The sequence below is a fragment of the Dipodomys merriami genome, unplaced genomic scaffold (assembly GCF_024711535.1).
Source record: "Dipodomys merriami isolate MVZ:Mamm:240054 unplaced genomic scaffold, mDipMer1.0.p SCAF_143, whole genome shotgun sequence".
Taxonomy (NCBI): Eukaryota; Metazoa; Chordata; class Mammalia; order Rodentia; family Heteromyidae; genus Dipodomys; species Dipodomys merriami.
The window spans coordinates 2,578,924-2,598,659 of NW_027202749.1; the positions used below are offsets into that span (position 1 = coordinate 2,578,924).

Sequence of the window (19,736 nt, forward strand, 5' to 3'; positions counted from 1 at the left end):
CCCCAGCCCCCTAGCGCTTCCCCCGGAGCCCAGTCCAGCGAGGTGAGCGAGGTCAGCCAGGCAAGGGCGGCACCTTCCAGGCAAAGGAAGCAGCAGGGCTGACGAGGACCGGAGGCTGTGGAGGGCATCCAGGAGCCGGGGAAGGGCGGCGGGGCGGGAGGCAGACCCTTCCCATGAGGCCCGGCCTGCGTCTGGGGAAGTCCTCCCTGTCAGCTCGGCCTGTTCCCCCCTGCTGCTGGGCCCCTGCTTTTGCGCTCCCCGGTCATCTGAGCTGCTTTGGCAGATGCCTGTGTCTAGGGCGTGGCAGGCTGGAGAGCATGGGTCAGGGCTGCTTCGGTTATGAGGCCCCCCTTTGTGTGTGGGGCTCAGGTCTGAGGGGATCCCTGCCAAGAGGTAGCAACATGGCCCACAATGCCCAGCAGTGACCCCAGACCCACCCCTGCGGTGCCACCATAAGGGGGTCACCTTCACTCCAGGCCACTGTGCTCAAAGCCTGGCATCAGGGTCTTCTCTGGTCTCAGACACCTACATGTCGGCCAGCCTCGCCTGCCCAGAGGACAAACACTCATTCACAGGATGCAGGACCTGTGTCACCCCCAAGGTGCAGGGGTCCCTTTCACTATGTCTAAGGAATGGCTTTGTGTCACCTGGCTTTGTTCCTAGCTGTGTGGGACACCAGGCCAGGACGGCCCAGGGGCTCCCTCCGGTGGGCACGCCCCACACCAAGGCCCTGGCCCTGCTGACTGAGCATGCAGGTGCTAACTCCCAGCCCCCACCCCAGACAAACTTTTAAAAATGTGTGTACGAATATGTATTCAGTTAGCCGTCTGCAGACCACAGCTGAGAGGCCGGTGATGCTTGGGCCTTCCCCCTCACCGTGACTTCCTGTCATTCAGGGCGTGGTCAGGGGCTCTGGGTTTTTGGGGATGGAGAATGTTCCTGAGGACCTGCATCCATGGGAGTGCAAGCAGCCTCAGCACACGCACATGCACTGCCAGCTCCACATTCTTATCTCCACCAGGACTGGGCTGGCAGTTAAGCCCGGGCCCTGGTGGCACTGATGGTCTGTGTGGGTCATAAGAAGATCTCCATGCTACCCAGGCAAGGTGTACAAGTGAGACACTGTCTCAAAACTAACCAGAGGAAAAAGGCTGAGATCTGATGCAACCTTGTGCCTACCTAGCAAGAACAAGGCCCTGAGCTCAAACCCCAGAGCCACACAGACAGACAGACACTTATTCACACATACACACAGAGCAAGGGTAGGTGGGAGGTGTTTGCACAATTCCCCAATATAATCATATGGTTTTCTCTTTGGAAGACCTCCTATAGTATTGGGTTTCATAATATCAAACCATCTTTGCATTCCTGAGGTAAACTCCATCTGGCTCGAACCTGCCGCTCCCTTTGATCACATAAAGATGATCCCGGGTGCAGTGACAAACTATCTTACTACATTTTTTTCTTTTACATTTCCTTACTGCTATTTTATTTTATTTATGTTGAGACCAATTGGAAGATGTCTCACACAGCAGTCCCTGAAGGGAGGCTGACATCATCCATGCACTGTGGGGAAATCGTTAAACTATAAGACATGGGAAGTGAACTTACACAAATGAACTCAACATACACATGTTGTTTAAATTAGTGCAACAGACATCGTCTCCCATCGTTCCTGGGAGCGCTGGGGCATGATGTCATGTTTTTACCCTATTGACCAGAGTCTCGCTGGGATTGGTGGGTGTTTCATATAAAATGTAACTCGAGACAAACAATGTGCACATTGCATCGGAATCTGAAAAGAACCAGAAGTGAGAATCCCATCTTACAGAGATTATGTTGTCTGGAGGTGGTGGTGCGAGCCTGCAGTTTCAGTGCTCAAGAGGCAAAGGTGCAAGCAGGAGGTGGCCATCCAGGGCCTGCCTGGCTACACGGCAGACCCCATCTAGAAAGGAAAGAAAGGGAGGAAGGAAGGAAGGGAGGGAGGAAGGAAGGGAGGAAGGAAGGAAGGTAGGGAGGGAGGAAGGGAGGGAGAAAAGTAAAGCAGGAGGGGGGAAACTTACTTTGTTGGAAGAGATTTTAGGAGACATTCTACTGAGATGAGGTGTCTACAGGCTAGGCGAGCTTCTTTTCTTTCTATAAGCATTCTTGTAGAATGTGTTAGCTGGGGCACGTGCTCGTGCTCGCTCAGCTCTTCTGTGCCTGCGGCCGCTGTGAGCAGACGCGCTTGTCTGGGCGGCAGGCGCGGGCTCCTGGTCACCATCGCCAGAGGTTCTCTCTAACTCGGAGCCCAGCTGTGCGTCCCCCGGCCCAGCGGAGGCTCCGGCTGGGCTCACAGACAGATGCGGTGCGGTTGGATTTCTTCTCATCAGCGCGGGGGGCAGAGCAGCTCCCGCCACGCAGGACACAATGGAACCCTGCCGGGTCCCCTCTGCTTCGGGCCGCCGCAGAGCGGGGCGCTGACGTGGGGCCCAGGCTGGTTCCCGGCTTAGCCGTGGACGGCGACCCCATCTCCACTGGCATCCCCAACACCGCTCCCCGCCCGGGAACCCGTCTCGCCAAGTGCTGCAGGTGTGGCGGGAGGCGTGTTCAGACGTGTTCTCGGCGCCAAGCCATTCACCCCACAGTCGCCCTGCAGTCCAGGAAGGGCGAGGCTGAAGATGACCTTTGGGGTGGGGGTCACCCCCGAGGAACACCCGAGCCCTCTCAGGTCAGGCACTGGCCGGGAACCGCGACTTGCAGCCATAGTACCTTCTACGGCATCTTCCCCAGACCAGGCCTGAAATACCCAATCCAGGCCATCCCTCACGCAGGACCGCGTAACCATCGGCATCTTCCATCCCTGCCCAAATTCTTTGTCTATTTAAACCCACAGCTCACGCCTGTGCCTTCGCAGAGGCCGGGCCGGGCAGCCGCGCTCGTACCCGGTGCCAGATAACTCTCGGTAACTCTTAGTTACTGACTTTCCAGTGCACGCTATGGTCATCGGCTAGACCTGACACGTGGCCACGGGAGACCCCGTCTGGACGCTAAACTCTGGTTTCCGGCTTAGGATTGCATGCCTGCTCTAAAACGTGACCAGCAGCACGAACCTCTTCCTCTCCCTTTCTTTGCTCAAGGCGAGCGCTCGCTCTACCGCTTGAGCCACAGCACCACTTCCGGTTTTCTGGTGGTTCATTGGAGAGAAGAGTCCCACGGACTTTCCTGCCTGGGCTGGCTTTGAACCGCGATCCTCAGATCTCAGCCTCCTGAGTAGCAAAGGGGACAGGCGCGGGCCGCCGGTGCTGGGCTCCAAGCCACGTTCCTTCTCTGTGCAGCAGGGCTCAGGCGCTCGCGGTGCCGACGGTGCGGCCGCCCGAGTGAGCCGGGCCGCGCCCCTCCCCCCCCCTCCACCTTCCCACGGACGGACACAGGTCCTGCCAGCGGCCTGCAAGGAGCACGCGGAGCTGGGGAGACAGGGTCCTTTCTGGAGGAAAGCAGGACACTCAGGCCTACATTTCACCACTGGCCTGTTGAAGACTCCCCGTGGCTACCAACCCTGTATTTTAGAAAGAACCAGCCGAGACACGTGGCCGGTCCACGGGTGAAGGTGTGTGGCAGGGGGCCACACATCTGCAGCCGGGAGCCCGGTCGCCCTGGTGAGCTGACGTCACTTCCTGAACCGGGCCTGGAGCTCCCACGAGCACCCGCGTGCCGTGGATTCCCCATTCTGGGTCCGGGAGCCCGCAGCGGGGCTTTGGCGTATTCCCTGCTCAGGACTGGGCGCTTCCTTGAGCGCCCAGGGGGAAACCTGGCCGGGTGTTGGACCCCAGCTTCACCTACCGGTCCCTCTCAGTATCAGACCAGGGCCTCCACAAGGGGCCCGGCCAACGCCGGCTGCCTCTGGTCCCGAAGTGGGTGGTGCTCCACCCACAGCTGTTGGGGAGAAGGTGAGTCTCGTGTGAGTTTTCTGGAACATTCCAGGTTCCGCAGAGGAGAACTCATGCCTTGCTGGGATGGGTTTGAGAGATGGGCTCAGTCGTGTATTACAGCATGTGTGAGCGCCGGCACCCCTCCGGGGGCCAGGCTGCGCGAGTGCAAATCCTGTACGCGGCGAGCGCGCGAATCCTGTCCGCCGAGGTGGCGCAAGGTCCCACTTCCTTCCAGCTTCTCTCTGCTTCTACTCACTGTTGGAGGACGGCCTTGCTCCTCATTACAGGACCGCAAGCGTGGCATCACGGGAGCAAGGACTTGAGCAATTAGCCAGGATAAACCTTTTATCCTTTATGTCGTTGTTTTTTTCCCCCCACATGAAAAGTCTGATAAATATGAAGAGTTGGAATGCCTCTCCCTCTTTCCTCGTGGCTGTGCGGTAGCTGCTGCAACTCCAGCCATCATACATGTGCTTGAGGTGGTGCTCCCTGCTGCCGAGAAAGGACACTAGCTGTGTTTCTTTCCCAAGAGAGAGGCATCCTCCCTAGACACCAGGGATATGCCAGGAATCTGTAGCTACTGCTATCTTAGGAGTAATTTGCCACGTGGGGCCTGGGAAAAACGGGGAGAGTTCTGATTTCTAGCACTTGCCAGTTCAGTGGTCCGCCTCCTCCCCTGGGTCTGGTTGTAAGCCGCCATGTTGACCCTGCTGACTGCAGACAGGAGAAGAGACTGAGGCAGCGGCACTACCTGGGGCTTCCACCCTCTGAGGCAGCGGCATAGAGGAGAAAGCCATCGCAAACCACTAGGGGATGATGCATTCAATTGTCTTAAATATAAATATATATGTGTAAAACAGCACGGTTTTGTCATGTAATATTTGAGGAATGAGTCTGTTTAGCGGTCAACTTGCAAAGTTCCCAGAGAATGGGCTGTGAGCTCTGGTGGCCCGGTTCAAAGCCGGCCGGACAGGGCGGCGAGAGCCCTCTGCGTCACCTTCCACTTCATCTCCCTCCCAGGCCAGCCCCTGAAGGGAGGGAGTCTGGCCGGCAAGGAGGCAGGGAGGCTCTCTGTGATGGAGGTGGTGCGCTGAGCTGGCCCTTCTGCCTCTCCCGCCCTCCATTCGCCCTCCCAGGACCTGTGGAGCTCTGCCGGGAGCCAGCCAGTTTGTTCCTTCCTGCTCTCTCATGGCCTTCCTGTGCACAGGAAGACAGAGGAGCTTTAAATGAGCAGGTAGCATCGCGATGAATGCCAGGAAGAAGCGTAGGATCCGTGAGCGGGTACGGGAGAAAAGGTTCATACCTGCTGCTTCTTGCTTCTAATGAATGCCCGCAATCTTAGGGGCTGAGAGCGGCCAGGCACCAAGCCAGGATCTGCGGCTCATGCCTGCCGTCCTGTCTGCTCACAAGGCTGAGATGGAGAGGATCCTGGTTCAAGGGTAGGCTGGGGAAAAAGTGAAACCCCATCCCAAAAATAGAGCACAAAGGGCTGGGGGCATGACTCATGAGGTAGAGTAACTGCCTAGGAAGAGCCAGGCCTGAGCTCAAGCCCAGGACCACCAAACAACAACAAAACAGTAATAATAATAACAGCCCACGCGTCCCTTGGCACATGTCTTCTTCTATCATCAGAACGTTAGTATATTTAGCTAGATCCTCTATTTAGGGCCTTGCCAAAGCCACTCTGTGTGTGCTGTGCTGGGCTGGGCCGTGCTCTCCTCTGAAGCTTGACTTAGGGAAGAATCTAGTTTCCAACTTTTCAGGTTGTTGGCAGAGTTCATTTCCTTGCATGGACATGACAGGAGGTGGGGCGCCCACTGGGGGCTCCCCTGGGGGGTGGTGGGAGGTGGGCTGCCCACTGGGGGCTGTCCTCAAGTCTAGCCTTCACAGAGGGGCCAGCTCCCTGTCCAGCAGCTGGCTTGCAGGGGCCGCAGGTGCACGCTCTGCTCTCTGGTGTGGTGTGTGTAGCCAGCGTCGTGTATGTCTACGTTCTTGTCAACCTGACCTGGACGGAGAGGTGAGGAATGTGGAGGAGCAGGTCTGGCGTGGAACGCAAAGCCTTCTGGGATGGAGGAGGTTGAGCTGCCTCCCGGAAGGCAGTAGGGGCTAGGAAGGGATCTGAAGCAGATGCTCACATAATGTAGATAGTGTTTGAAGCCCAAGGGAGACTGAGATTTCTTGGGAGGGGATAAATAAAAAGGAAGCAGGCTTGGTGCTGGTGGTTCATATTTAGAATCCTAGCTACTCAGCAGGCTGAGACCTGAGGGTCTGGTTCAAAGCCAGCCCCGGCAGGAAACCCTCTGCGAGACTTTTTTTTTTTTTTTTTGCCAGTCCTGGGGTCTGAACTCAGGGCCTGGGCACTGTCCCTGGGCCTCTCTGTGCTCAAGGCTAGCGCTCTGCCACTTGAACCACAGCGCCATGTCTGGCTTTTTCTGTGTATGTGGTGCTGAGGAATCGAACCCAGGGCTTCATGCGTGCTAGGTGAGCACTCTACCACTGAGCCACCTTCCCAGCCTCCCTGAGACTCCAAGTAACCACCAAGAAAGCTGGAAGTGGCGCTGTGGCTCAAGTAGTAGAGCACTGGCCTTGAGCAAAGAAGCCCAGGGACAGCGCCCAGGCCTGCAGTTCAAACCCCAGGACTGGCAAAAGAAAAAGGGGGGGTGGACTGGCTCCAGTTTCCATAGCCCCTGGGGCGTCGGGGTGGGAGGGTGAGAGGGTGGGGGGTGGGGGCAGGTGCCGCCCCTCCCTGGGAGGGGTGGGGGGACGTGGCCAGGGCAATAGCTGTGGGGAGGGAGACTCAGTCCAGACATCTCCAGGGGGCTCCAGGGCGGGTGGAGGGCCGGCAGGGCGGGTCCAGCTCTGGGCCCCTCCACAGGGAGGCCCCACTGGTTTCCTCGGCACCCCAGCGACGACCTGCTCGCGGCCGGTCCGGTCGGGCCGAGGGAGGGTCACGCCTCGAGCCTCAGTTTCCCTCCCGGTAAAGCAGGCCTGTGTCTGGCTCTCAGCCCTACGAACCTGGGTCTGGGTGAGGAACGGGCCCTGGCTGCGAAGCCCAGGTGGGCGTCACGCGACGCCAGGCAGTCCAGGGGCCCCAATCCGGCCACCCGCACCCCAACTCCCCGCGGGTCCGCGCCCCCCGCCGCGGCCCCGCCCAACCTCCCTTTGTTTCCCCAGGTCCCGCCCCCTCCGGGCAGCCCCTCTCCCATTGGCCGGGGGGCGTGGCCCGGCGGCGGGAGGGGCGGGGCGATCGTGGCGGGCGGGGCCCGGCGCGCGCCTGCGCAGTGTCCTCCGGCCGCGGCCCGGCGCCGGGCGCATCTCCGCGCGGATCCCGGCGGAGGGCGGCTCGGCGAGCGGCGCAGGGCCCCGCCCCGGGGCTCCATTGTTGAGGCGGCCGCCGCGGTGCCGGCGCCCAGGGCTGGAGCGAGCAGGTCGAGCCGGAGGCGCGAGGTGAGGCGGCGGGAGTCCCCGGGCCGGGCGGGGTCCGGTGTCGGGCGGGTCTCCGGGCAGGGCGGGGCGCCCCTGTCTGGGGTCCGCCGGGCGCCCGGGCGTCCCGGGACCCGGCCGGCTGGGGGCCAAGGCGAGGGGCCGGGCCGGGACTCGCCCGGGCGCCCGGCTTTGTCCGGCCGGGGCGGGCGCCGAGGGCTCCGTGCCCGCCGCAGCGCCGGGGCGGGGCGCCCGGTCCCCCCGCGTGGGGCGCGGCGCCGCGGGGCCCGGCCGCGGCCTGGGTGTCACCGTCCCGGGCGCGGCGGCGAGGACCGCGTGCGGGGCCCGCTCCCAGCCCCGCGCCGGGGGGGGCCCGGCCTCGTGGCCCGCGGCGGCCGCGGGGTCCCCGCCGGGTGTCCCGCGTGCGCCCCGCACGCGTCCGCCCTGGCCCCGGGGCGGGGAGCGGCAGCTGGAGGGCCGGTTCCCGGGAGCCGCGCCGGCGGGGCTGGGGCTGGGGGGGATCCCAGCTGCAGGGGGCTGGGACTGGGCTGGGGGCTGGGGCTGGGCTGGGGGGATCCCAGCTGCTGGGGGCTGGGGCTGGGCTGGGGGCTGGGGCTGGGCTGGGGCTGGGGGCTGGGCAGGGGGCTGGGGCTGGGCTGGGGCTGGGGGCTGGGGGCTGGGAATGGGCTGGGGGGATCCCAGCTGCAGGGGGCTGGGGGCTGGGGCTGGGCTGGGGCTGGGCTGGGGCTGGGCTGGGGCTGGGGGCTGGGAATGGGCTGGGGGGATCCCAGCTGCAGGGGGCTGGGGGCTGGGGCTGGGCTGGGGCTGGGCTGGGGCTGGGGGCTGGGACTGGGCTGGGGGATCCCAGCTGCAGGGGGCTGGGCTGGGGGCTGGGGCTGGGCTGGGGCTGGGGGGATCCCAGCTGCTGGGGGCTGGGGCTGGGCTGGGGGCTGGGGGGGATCCCAGCTGCAGGGGGCTGGGGCTGGGCTGGGGGCTGGGGCTGGGCTGGGGGCTGGGGCTGGGCTGGGGGTTGGGCTGGGGGCTGGGGTGGGGGCTGGGGCTGGGCTGGGGGCTGGGGCTGGGGGGGATCCCAGCTGCAGGGGGCTGGGGCTGGGCTGGGGGCTGGGGCTGGGGCTGGGGGGATCCCAGCTGCAGGGGGCTGGGGTTGGGCTGGGGGCTGGGGGCTGAGCTGGGGGGATCCCAGCTGCAGGGGCTGGGTGTTGGGACTGGGGCTTGAACTCCGGGCCTGGGGGCTGTCTCGGGGCTTTCTCCACTCCAGGCTGGCACTCTAGGACCGTGACACACCTCCACTGTTGTCCTGTTTTTCTTTCTTTTTCTTGGTAGTTACTTGGCGGTGAATCCCACAGCCTTTCCTGCCCCTGCTGGTTTGGTTCTCTGATCCACGGATCTCAGGCTCTCCGGTGGCTGGGTTACAGGCGTAAACCATGGGAGCCTTTTCGGGTCAGCTTTTCCCACTTGAGAGCAGTAGGAAGGGGCGTTTTTAACATGTGGCCTGAAGTTTCTTCTAAACCAGGAGATGTCTACATCCCTGGTGCAAACCCTTTGAGGTCCATACCTGGTTTATTGGCCCCGTGTTTTCCGTCTGCCCACACCCAGTTCCTCAGGGAGCTCCCTTTCTCCCTCTTCTGTCTGTCTGTTTCCACTTGGTGGTGGCCAGGTCCCTCGGAAGCCCTCCCTGCCTTAGGCCTCTTCCTTCAGGAGCTTCTGGGCTTCTCCGCTGCGTGGGTTTGGGCAGTACGGGGTTAACCCGAGTGTTGGAATGCCCGGGAAGAGCTCTGGTCTGCAGTCACACTTTGTACCTGGGGCAGGTGGCTGCGGGGAGCAGAGGGCCTGTCCCCCTGCCTGAGCCCTGCAAAGCACTCCACTCTCCAAGGGGTTTTAGATGACCGGACGACTTTACATCCTAGCCTTTGCCGCACAGTTCAGAGTACTTTATTTAGAACCTATTGAGCTGGGAATTAGTTTTCAGTTGCTCCCGGATGGTTACTCTATGGACTTCCTCACCCCCAAGTGTCTTGAACTCGAGCCTTCCTACCAGCCTTCTCCGCCCTGCATCTTCCGTTCTTTTCACCGAACACAGCGGAGGCCGGTTTTCTAGTGGAGTTCCCTTGGTGGCGCTACCAGCTTCGGGAGAGGCTTGCCGAGGGGCTCAGCGGAGAGGCTTGCAGAGGGGCTCAGAAGAGGACCTTCCTTTCGACCCTTCTAGTTTCCTTTTGGAACGATAGCTGTGTGGACCACTGCCGTGGTTGTTGAGGACCCGTGTCTGTGGTGTGACCTTAAGGAACTTTCTGGTATTGCCTTGTACATTCTTCACATTTGTTTTCACTTGCAACATGGGCGTCCTATAAAGTTGGTTTGGCTTCTTTCCTCAGTGAAGTCATCAGCTGCCGTCCTTTTTCTGGAGCATTTTGTCATCTTTCAACTGTCTGTGAAGTCTGCCAACTGTAGGCCGCTCTTGCTCCCCATATATAATAGAGATTTTGGTTTGGAGAGTCTGAAGTAAATGGAATTTCGAGAGTGCCCTGAGTTGGAGGTACGTGGCTTTAACCGTTCAAAAAGCTGCATCACAGTGACCCCGCAGGGACCCGATTCTAAGGAACACAGTAACAGTTCCTGAAAAATCTTAAGGCCTTTTTCAGTTTGTCCATTTGGTAAGGTGGGATATTTTGTGTGCTTGATTCTTTTCAAGATCTAAGTTTGTAGAAGGACACAGTTTTCTCTGCTACTTTGATGATGATAGGTATTAAAAACAGATGAAGCCAGGTTCCAGTGACTCACCCCTGTAATCCTAACTACTCTGGAGTCTGAGCTCTAAGGATTGCGGTTCAAAGGCAGCCCGGGCAGGAAACTGAGACTTACCTTGACTTACCTCCAATTAACCACCAGAAAACCTGAAGTGGCACTGTGGCTCAAGTGCTAGCCTTGAGCTGAAAAGTTCAGGGACAGCGCCCAGGCCAAAGTTTGAGCCTCACAACCGCGCCCCCCCCCCAAAAAAAAAGACAATAGCTGTTTGGTCAAGTAGGGTCACTAGTGAGTTGCAATTTTTATTTAACTCAGGATGTGCCTTTTTTATTTCCATTCTTTTTCTCATTAAGGGGGAAAAAAAACAAAAATTGTGGCAGGAAGATAGTTTTGTCAGGACGTCTTATCTTGGGGGGAAGGGCTCTTCCAAACCACTGGATTTTATTTTTAAAGCCTTTTATTAATATTTAAACTGAAATTTCTCTAGTTCATGCTTGTGCTACACCGAGAATATTTTTTGTTCGTTGCACGTTTGATTTGTGTAAGGTTTAAATGGAAAAGGGTGTGTTGTGGAAGGGTCCCTGGGGCTGTGTGGGGGGGATGGGGTGGGGTGGGGGAGGCAGATTTTGACACAGCTTTTCCTTCACTGTTGTTCTGCTGCAGTTGCCTGAGGGCTCAGGGGAAGGGGGGAGGGGATGGAGAGACGCCTCTCCCCTGGGTGGTGGCGAGGTGGGCTGCCTTCTGCCAGTGTTTTCAGCCGTGGTGTGCACTTTCTTTTTCCAGACTGTGATGATTTTATAAATCATCTGGTGTCCTCAAAGCTCAGAGTACTTTTTCTTCGTCTTTGGTGTCCCACTCCCCACCTTCTCTGGGGATTTTCTGTTTTCCATTTTAAGTCTCCCTTTGTGTCTGGTGCTGTGGCTGGTTACCAGCGAAGGATGTAAACAGGAGCCGGACACTAAGGATAGCTTTCTCTCGTTGTTCTGGGCAGGGCACTTGGATTCAAATTTGGCTCTGTCAAGGCTCTGTTTAAGTCGAATTTCTTGGAACTTCAGTTGCTTCTTTTATAAAAGGGTGTTGGTCGTGAGTAACACCTTGTCTTCCTTACCCAAGAGATTTTTTTTTTAGCATTATGAATATAATGGTATTGATTTTAAGTTGTAAAATAGTGTGTTGCCAAAACATTGAAAGGAATGTTTCATTAAGAATTAGGGTTGGGGCTGGGAAGGTGACTCAGTGGTAGAGTGCTCCCTTGAGCTGAAGAGCTGAGGGACAGCGCCCAGGCCCAGAGTTCAAGCCCCATGAACGACCAAAAAACAAAAAACAAAACAAAACAAAAAAAACAAAAAAGAATTAGGCTTGGTTTGCGTGGCTCCTGCCTGTTAGGCCCGCTCATTGGGAGGCGGAGATTTCAGGCCAGAAAAGGGAGGGGGAGGGAAGCTGGCCAGACCCTCCACGTACAAGCTGGTTGAGGTAGGGCTTGCCTTTCATCCAAGCTGTGCTGGAGGCAACTGTGGGAGGATTTTGATTTGAGGCTTGACTGGTTAAAAATGTGTGAGATCAGCCGGTGTCAGTGGCTCACGCCTGCAATCCTAGCTGTTCAGGAAGCTGAGATCTGAGGATCTTGGTTCAAAGCCAGCCCTGGCAGGAAAGTCCATGAGACTCTTATCTCTAATTAAACACCAGAAATCCAGAAGTGGCGTTGTGGCTCAAAGAGTGCTAGCCTTGAGCTGAAGAGCCCAGGGATAGCCGCTCCCCCCCTCCCCCCCCAGTTAAAGGCCCCAACGACCAAAAATAAATAAATAAGTAAAAGATATGTGAGATCTAAACAAACAAGCAAACCCAAGATGTGTGAGGTCTAAACAAACAAACCAGCAAAACCCAGGCCTACAGAGCAGGAGGACCCGGGGTGGGGAGGGGGGACGTTCATCGGGCTTTTTCTTTTTTTTCTTTTTGTTGGTCTTGGGGTTGAACTCAGGGATGGGCTCAACTTTTGCTCAAGGCTAGCGCTCTACCACTTGAGCCCCAGTGCTACTTCTGGTTTTCTAGTGGTTAGTTGGAGATGAGAATCTCACAGACTTTCCTGCCCAGGCAGGTTTTGAACCCGATCCTCAGATCTCAGCCTCCTGAGTAGTTGGGATGACAGGTGAGAGCCACCAGTGTCTGGCTCATCTCTTTTTCTTTTTTTTTCTTTTTTGTCAGTTGTGGGTCTTGAACTCTGGGCCTGGGTACTGCCCCTTAACTCTTCAGCTCAAGGCTAGCACTCTACCACTTGAGCCCCAGTGCCACTTCTGGTTTTCTGGTGGTTAGTAGGAGATGAGAGTCTAACAAACTTTCCTGCCTGGGCTGGCTTTGAATCGCCATTCTCAGATCTCAGCCTCCTGAGTAGCTAGGATTACTGGTGAGAGCTGCTGGCGCGCCGCTGGCATCGGAGCTGGGGAAAGCGCCAGCCTTTTCTGTGCTTGCTTACGTTGTGTGTGTTAGCTCGCTTTTCTGTTGTTTGGGTGTTTGTTGTATATTTTGGGAATCACCAGGTTCATCCCCTAGTTGTCATGGTCTTTTTTTTTTTTTTTTTTTGTCATGGGGCTTGAACTCGGCCTGGGCGCTGCCCCTCAGCTCTTCAGCTCAAGGCTAACGCCCTACCACTTGAGCCACAGCGCCACTTTCCTCAGATCTCAGCCTCCTGAGTAGCTAGGATGACAGGCGTGAAGCACGGTGCCCGGCTGCCGTGGTCTTTTATAAGCAAAATTACTGAATGTTCACCACTGGGCCTCTAGCAGTCCCTTTGCCCGTTTACCTCCTGTGAACCTGCCTTTGTGCTTTCCTTCTTCACAGTCACACTGGGGAAGGCCAAGGTCAATCAGAGGTCAAGGTCAGGAAGCACTGGCCTTGCACTAGTAAGCTGTGCACACATGCACGTGTGGAGCCGGGCCTTTTTACGTGACATCCACAGACATTGTTCAGATTTCCTGTCATGTGCTAGATGCGGGTTATGGTGGAAAGGGCTGGGGCTCGGTCTGGAGGGAGAGCAGGCCTGCTGGACTGAGGGCTAGGGGTGGCGGTTTCTGCTTTGTCCCAGGGTGGGCTGGTCCATGCATCCAGGAGGCCACCTATGGTTGTTGCAGAAAAAGGTGGGTATGTGGGGGAACACATAGCAGCCATTGGGGAAAACAGGAAACAGGATCGTGGTTCAACTCAACCCATGCAGTGAGATACCCTACCTCACACAGGTCTGGAGGGGCTCACGTGGCAGAGGCCAGCCTCGCCAGCCTGAGGCCCTTAACAGGAAGACAGTGTTCCGTCCTGGGTAGGAGTCAGTGCCCGGCAGCGGAACAGCTGATGGTGTCACCGAGTATTAAGACCAGGAGTTGATCCCACAGGCGTTTTTGTTTGTTTTACTTTATTAAATCACTGAATGGATTTCACGTGTGTATTTTGAATCCCCACCCATTCCACGCCTGACCCTTGCGTCTGCCCCACCCCGCCGGAGCATTCCATACATAGTGAAGGCCAGCACAGGGCGGAGCTCTGTCAACAAACGGGCATTTTAGACAACACGTTCTTGGCAGTGGAGCCCGAACCACATTTACCAAATGCCACAGGGAAAGTTCTCACTTTGCGTTGTAAAAAGGGCAGCAGACAGCAACTCTTACAGAAACGGAGTAATACAGAAAATTTCAACAAACCATTCAAACTACTTACCTGCTTGAAGAGCCTTCTTCCCTGCCACAGCTCTGAGCAGATGAGTGAGTAGCCGCCATGGCTGGAGGTCCGGAATCAGCACTTCACCTCACTGGCGAGCCTGCCCCCGTGCGAGCCTGCCCCCGTGCGAGCCTGCCCCCGTGCGAGCCTGCCCCCGTGCCAGCCTGCCCCCGTGCGAGCCTGCCCCCGTGCGAGCCTGCCCCCGTGCGAGCCTGCCCCCGTGCAAGCCTGCCCCTCTGCGAGCCTGCCCCCGTGCCAGCCTGCCCCTCTGCGAGCCTGCCCCTCTGCGAGCCTGCCCCTCTGCGAGCCTGCCCCCGTGCCAGCCTGCCCCTCTGCGAGCCTGCCCCTGTGCGAGCCTGCCCCTGTGCTAGCCTGCCCCTCTGCGAGCCTGCCCCTCTGCGAGCCTGCCCCTCTGCGAGCCTGCCCCCGTGCCAGCCTGCCCCCGTGCCAGCCTGCCCCCGTGCGAGCCTGCCCCTCTGCGAGCCTGCCCCTCTGCGAGCCTGCCCCTCTGCGAGCCTGCCCCTCTGCGAGCCTGCCCCTCTGCGAGCCTGCCCCCGTGCTAGCCTGCCCCTCTGCGAGCCTGCCCCTCTGCGAGCCTGCCCCTCTGCGAGCCTGCCCCTCTGCGAGCCTGCCCCCGTGCGAGCCTGCCCCTGTGCGAGCCTGCCCCCGTGCGAGCCTGCCCCTGTGCTAGCCTGCCCCTCTGCGAGCCTGCCCCCGTGCGAGCCTGCCCCTGTGCGAGCCTGCCCCCGTGCTAGCCTGCCCCCGTGCTAGCCTGCCCCTCTGCGAGCCTGCCCCTCTGTGAGCCTGCCCCCGTGCTAGCCTGCCCCTCTGCGAGCCTGCCCCTCTGCGGGCCTGCCCCCGTGCTAGCCTGCCCCCGTGCCCCTCTGCGAGCCTGCCCCTCTGCGAGCCTGCCCCCGTGCGAGCCTGCCCCTCTGCGAGCCTGCCCCCGTGCGAGCCTGCCCCTCTGCGAGCCTGCCCCCGTGCTAGCCTGCCCCCGTGCTAGCCTGCCCCTGTGCTAGCCTGCCCCCGTGCCAGCCTGCCCCCGTGCGAGCCTGCCCCTGTGCTAGTGAGAGAGCCACCCTTTTCTTTCTTTTTTTTTTTTTGTCGGTCCTAGGGCTTGAACTCTGGGCTTGGGTGCTGTCCCTCAGCTCTTCAGCTCAAGGCGAGCGCTCTACCACTTGAGCCACAGCGCCACTTCCGGTTTTCTGGTAGTTTATTGGAGGTAGGAGTCTCATGGTCTCTCCTGCCCGGGCTGGCTTTGAACCGTGATCCTCAGATCTCAGCCTCCTGAGTAGCTAGAATTATGGGCGTGAGCCACCCTTTTCTTGCTTGTGTTGTGCTTCAATGTCTCCCACTTGAACTGGGTCCTTTTGGTGCTTTAGAAGCTTTTTCCTGTTTTTTTAAGGGTTCTTGACCTTTTGATCTTGGTGTCACTGGTTTCGCGTCTTTTCCATTCTGGTTTGATTTTTGTACATTTTTGGCTGGAGTATCTTGTCTAGATTTCTTCACTGGAACTTCTTTTTCCTCGTCATCAAAATTGTCGTTCTCTCCATCATTGTCCTCCTCATCTTCATCAGCAAGTTTTACTTTTTCCCATGGGTCCCTGCTACCCCTTCCAGGGCCGTTTCCCTTGCCAGACACACTTACGAGTTTTATATCCTCCACAGCAACACAGTTCTGCGTGGACATCATGCGTGTGTGTTATAAGGGGAGGTGCGCACAGTTCTGCCTGGACATTGTGCGTGTGTGTGTGTATGTGTGTTACAGGGAGAGGTGTGCACAGTTCTGTGTGGACATTATGTGTGTGTGTGTTACAGGGGGAGGTGTGCACAGTTCTGCGCGGACATCGTGCGTGTGTGTTACAGGGGGAGGTGCGCACAGTTCGTGGACATTGTGCATGTGTGCGTGTGTGTTACAGGGGGAGGTGCGCACAGTTCTGCGTGGACATTGTGCATGTGTGCATGTGTGTTACGGGGGAGGTGTGCACAGTTCTGCGTGGAAATCGTGCGTGTGTATTACAGGGGGAGGTGCGCACAGTTCTGCGTGGACATCGTGCGTGTGTGTTACAGGGGGAGGTGCGCACAGTTCTGCGTGGAAATCGTGCGTGTGTATTACAGGGGGAGGTGCGCACAGTTCTGCGTGTGTGTGTGTGTGTGTTACAGGGGGAGGTGTGCACAGTTCTGCGTGGATGGCCTGTCTCTGTTACAGAGGAGGTTTGTGGCTTCCCATACATTTCAAAGTGGCTGGACCCCAGACGTTTAAGAATTCGCTACTTAACATGATATTCTTTTTGGTCAAATATATTTTGTTTCAGTTTTAACATAGCTGAACAGGCACATAGTTTTAGGAGTCAAAAGTTCTCTAGGCTTAGAACAAAAACATAGCAGTCACCACCCTACCCTGACCCAGAGGCCTCCCTGGTAAAGTCTGGAGGGGGAAGGAGAGAGAGAGGGAGAGAGGGAGAAGGGGGAGAGGGGAGGGATACAGGATTGGGGGGAGACCTGCCTCCTCCGTCTGTCCGTCCCCCTCCGTAGTTCTGTGATTTTGTATAGAGTGTGAAGTGAATATGAACCCTGCCCTGCTTGCCCACCCAGAGCCTCAGAACTCCTGTAACTTCCCTGGTGCTGGGGGACAGAAACATCTTTCCATGTAAGACTTGGTCTGGTCCTCAGCTCCTCCCTGGAATCCCTTCTAATCACTGGAGCATTGCATGCCTTTTGCACAGTAGTAGGTGGGCCCTGACAGTCTGGACTTGGGGGGGGTCAGGAAGACCAGGGAGCAAATGTCAGCCCCACTCTCCAGCCCAACACACACACACACACACACACACACACACACACACACACACACACACACACACACACACACACACACACACACACACACACACACACACACACACACACACACACACACACACACACACACTCTCTCTCTCTCTCTCTCTCTCTCTCTCTCTCTCTGTCTCTCTCTCTGTCTCTGTCTCTGTCTCTCTCTCTCTCTGTCTCTCTCTCTGTCTCTCTCTCTCTCTCTCTCTCTCTCTCTCTCTCTCTTTTTGGTCCAGTCTCGGGGCCTGAACTCTGGGCCTGGGTGCTGTCCTTCAGCTCAAGGCTAGTGCTCTATCACTTGAGCCACAGCGCCACTTCTGGTTTTCTGGTGGTTAACTGGAGATAAGAGTCTCACAGACTTTTCTGCCCGGGCTGGCTTTGAATCATGATACTCACATCTCAGCCTCCTGGCTTTGAACCATGATCCTCAGATCTCAGCCTCCTGAGTAGCTAGGATGACAGGTGTGAGTCACCGGCACCCAGCGGAAATGGTTTCTTGATGGTGTGACTCAGCCCCCGGGATGTTTGCTGGTGTGGCTGCTGAGGTTGGAGGAGCGAGGAGCGGCACTGGGCATTGTGTATTGTGTGGGCCATGTGTGGGGAGCCCCCGGCATCTCTGCAGGGCCTTGTTTGTGCTGAGTCCATCTCTGGGGCCCTCGGGAGAGGGTGGGCCTGACCACGTGTGGCCAGTGCTGTCTGCCTCCTTGCTTCTTGATGAATTCAGGTGTGCTTGTTGGGGGGGTCAGAGCTTGCTGGAGCTTTTTCTTTTTGGTTGGTCGTGGGGCTTGAACTCTGGGCATGGGCACCATCCCTCAGCTCTTCAGCCCAGGGCAAGTGCTCTACCACTTGAGCCACAGTGCTACTTCCAGCTTTTTCTGCTTATGTGGTGCTGGGGAGTCGAACCCAGGGACTCATACATGCAAGGCAAGCACTCTACCACGGAGCCACCTTCCCAGCCCTTGCTGGAGCTTTTCTGCAGATGGACGGATGTTTTAGTTTTCCTGTTCTTGAAGGGCCAGTTCACAGGAGGGGACTCAGGAGTTCCAAAGCAGAGGTCCTTGGGTGGGGGTGTACCCTCGTGCTTGTGCAGGGGGGCCTGGGGGGAGTGCCATCCTCACCGCCATCTCCACTCCGCACTGTGTCCTGTGTTCTAGGCTCTCCACCTCCTAGCCACGCCCTCAGCCCCTCCTCTCCTTTAGTCTGGAGAGCACCGCTGCTGAAGCGGGGACATCACGTCCTCTTCTCTAGGGCTCCGTTGTAGGGGTGACGGTGCGATCAGCTCCCCACGTGGCTTTGTCACATGGTAAGTGGGACCCAGACTGGCCCCCAGAGCCAGGCTTCTGACTCGCAGCCTCCGCTGCCCTTCACTTGCTGTGCTTTCTGGTGGTGGTCCAGCCTCTTTGGGCTGGGACCGTCGTGCCCACGGGCTGTCACCCCGGAGATTTTGCTGGCCGTGGGAACTTGGTGAGCAGTCACTTGCTGCTCCTGGAGCTTGGGGATCGGCCGTCTCCTCAGTTCTCCGGGCTGGTGGGGTGGCGTGGAGGAGTGTGGAGTGGGCTGTGGGCTGTGGCTGTGGCAGGGACTGGAGGGCGTGCGGGCTGCACCGGAGAATTCCTGCCGGGGACGGAGGGGGACTCCGGGGCCTTGTCAGCCTTCACAAGAGCCTTTCCTCCAGTTCTGTGTGGGACAGGGTGCACCAGCCAGTGAGCAGTGTCCTGCATGCTCTCAGTGCTCCACAAAGCCCTGTCTACATATTTAGGGTGGAGAATGAGCCCCCAGTGTGTCCCCAGCCTGGTCAGACGCTGCTGAGCAGGGCTTGAGTCGAGATCGCCCCCCTCTACCTCCCCTACCCCCGCTGAACGGGGGGCTTGAGTCGAGATCGCCCCCCTGTTGAACGGGGCTTGAGATCGCCCCCTTCCCCCCCACCGCTGGCTCTCGGTTTGGGGAGGACGTGGAGAAGGCAGCGTCTCACGGAGGCAGCACCTGGCTTGCCTGGTCTGACCTGCCTGACCACTGCACAAAGCCCCTGGGGTTTGTTACACAGCCACCCTTTGTAACGTGGTGGCTGGGCTTGCTCTGACCTCCCCCTGGTGGCCCGCTCTTACCTCTGTCTTTGTGGTGGCCACCAGGTACGGCGGCATGGCCAAGACCTGCCTGGGCACTGTGGCTCTGCTAGCTAGCAGCCGGCAGGTCTGACAGAGCCTCTGGGGTGGGGGAAAGGGGGAGGATGAGGTGCTGTGCCCAGTCCAAGGCTGGGCAGGGGGGAGACAAATCCAGAAACACAGTGCTCCTGGACACATCCGAGGTGCTTTGCCACACTGTGAGGCTAGCTCTGGCAAAAGTCACGGGGTCCAGCTGCCAGTTTTGAAGCAAATGAATCTCCAAGTCAGTTACAGTAATTTAGGTAATACAGAAATGTAGAAATAGGTAAAAAGTGGAAATTTGAATTTGTTTTCTCTAAAGGTTGTTGGTTAAATGTGAATTTCACTTTCTGTGCACTGTATACACACTGTGAGAGTATGGATATGTTTAACAATTGTGTAAAGTTATTCATTCATGTCCACCCATGTGCCCAGTACTGCACTCAGTGCTTTCCATGTGGTCACTTGCTTAAGATTGTGACCATTTCACAGTGGGGAAACTGAGGCACAGAGAGCCCTTGTCTGGTGTCACACAGGCAGACTGTGGGGAGGTGCTCCGGCCGGCTTCAGACCTTCTAACGGTTGTGCAGATGACCTGCCCCACAGGTGGGCACTGAGGCCCCAGCCTCAGCTCTGGAACCCCTCCAAACCCTGGGGGGACGCACTGAAGCCTGGGCAGATGCCGCTCAGGCCTGCGCCACAGCCCCCCGCGCTGTCCAGGCCAGAAGGCCGCCCGGGGCAGCGCTTTAAAACCTTGACCTTGGGGGTGGGAGTGTAGAAGGAGGAGGGCAAAGTGGGCATCCTGGGCCACCCTGTCCTCCCTCCCCTCCCTCCCCTGCCCTCCCCCATCCTCCTCCTCCCTCCCCTGCCCTCCCCCATCCTCCTCCTCCCTCCCCTGCCCTCCCCCATCCTCCTCCTCCCTCCCCTGCCCTCCCCATCGGCAAGAGCTCTGCAATGACCTGAGGCTG

At 58.2% G+C, this 19,736-nt stretch overlaps 1 protein-coding gene across 3 annotated transcripts in view; it reads left to right on the forward strand.

Moving 5' to 3' along the window:
• Positions 1-7,216: 7,216 nt before the first annotated feature.
• The window catches only part of Afap1 (actin filament associated protein 1), an 82,072-nt gene continuing 69,552 nt past the window's right edge, over positions 7,217-19,736 (forward strand). For 2 of the 3 annotated variants that reach the window (XM_070021785.1, XM_070021789.1), the window contains exon 1: positions 7,217-7,358. The gene's annotated coding sequence lies outside the window, so the exon portion shown is untranslated. Of the gene's footprint in view, positions 7,359-17,869; positions 17,931-19,736 lie in introns of those variants that run through there. The other variant, XM_070021786.1, reaches the window with a different exon arrangement.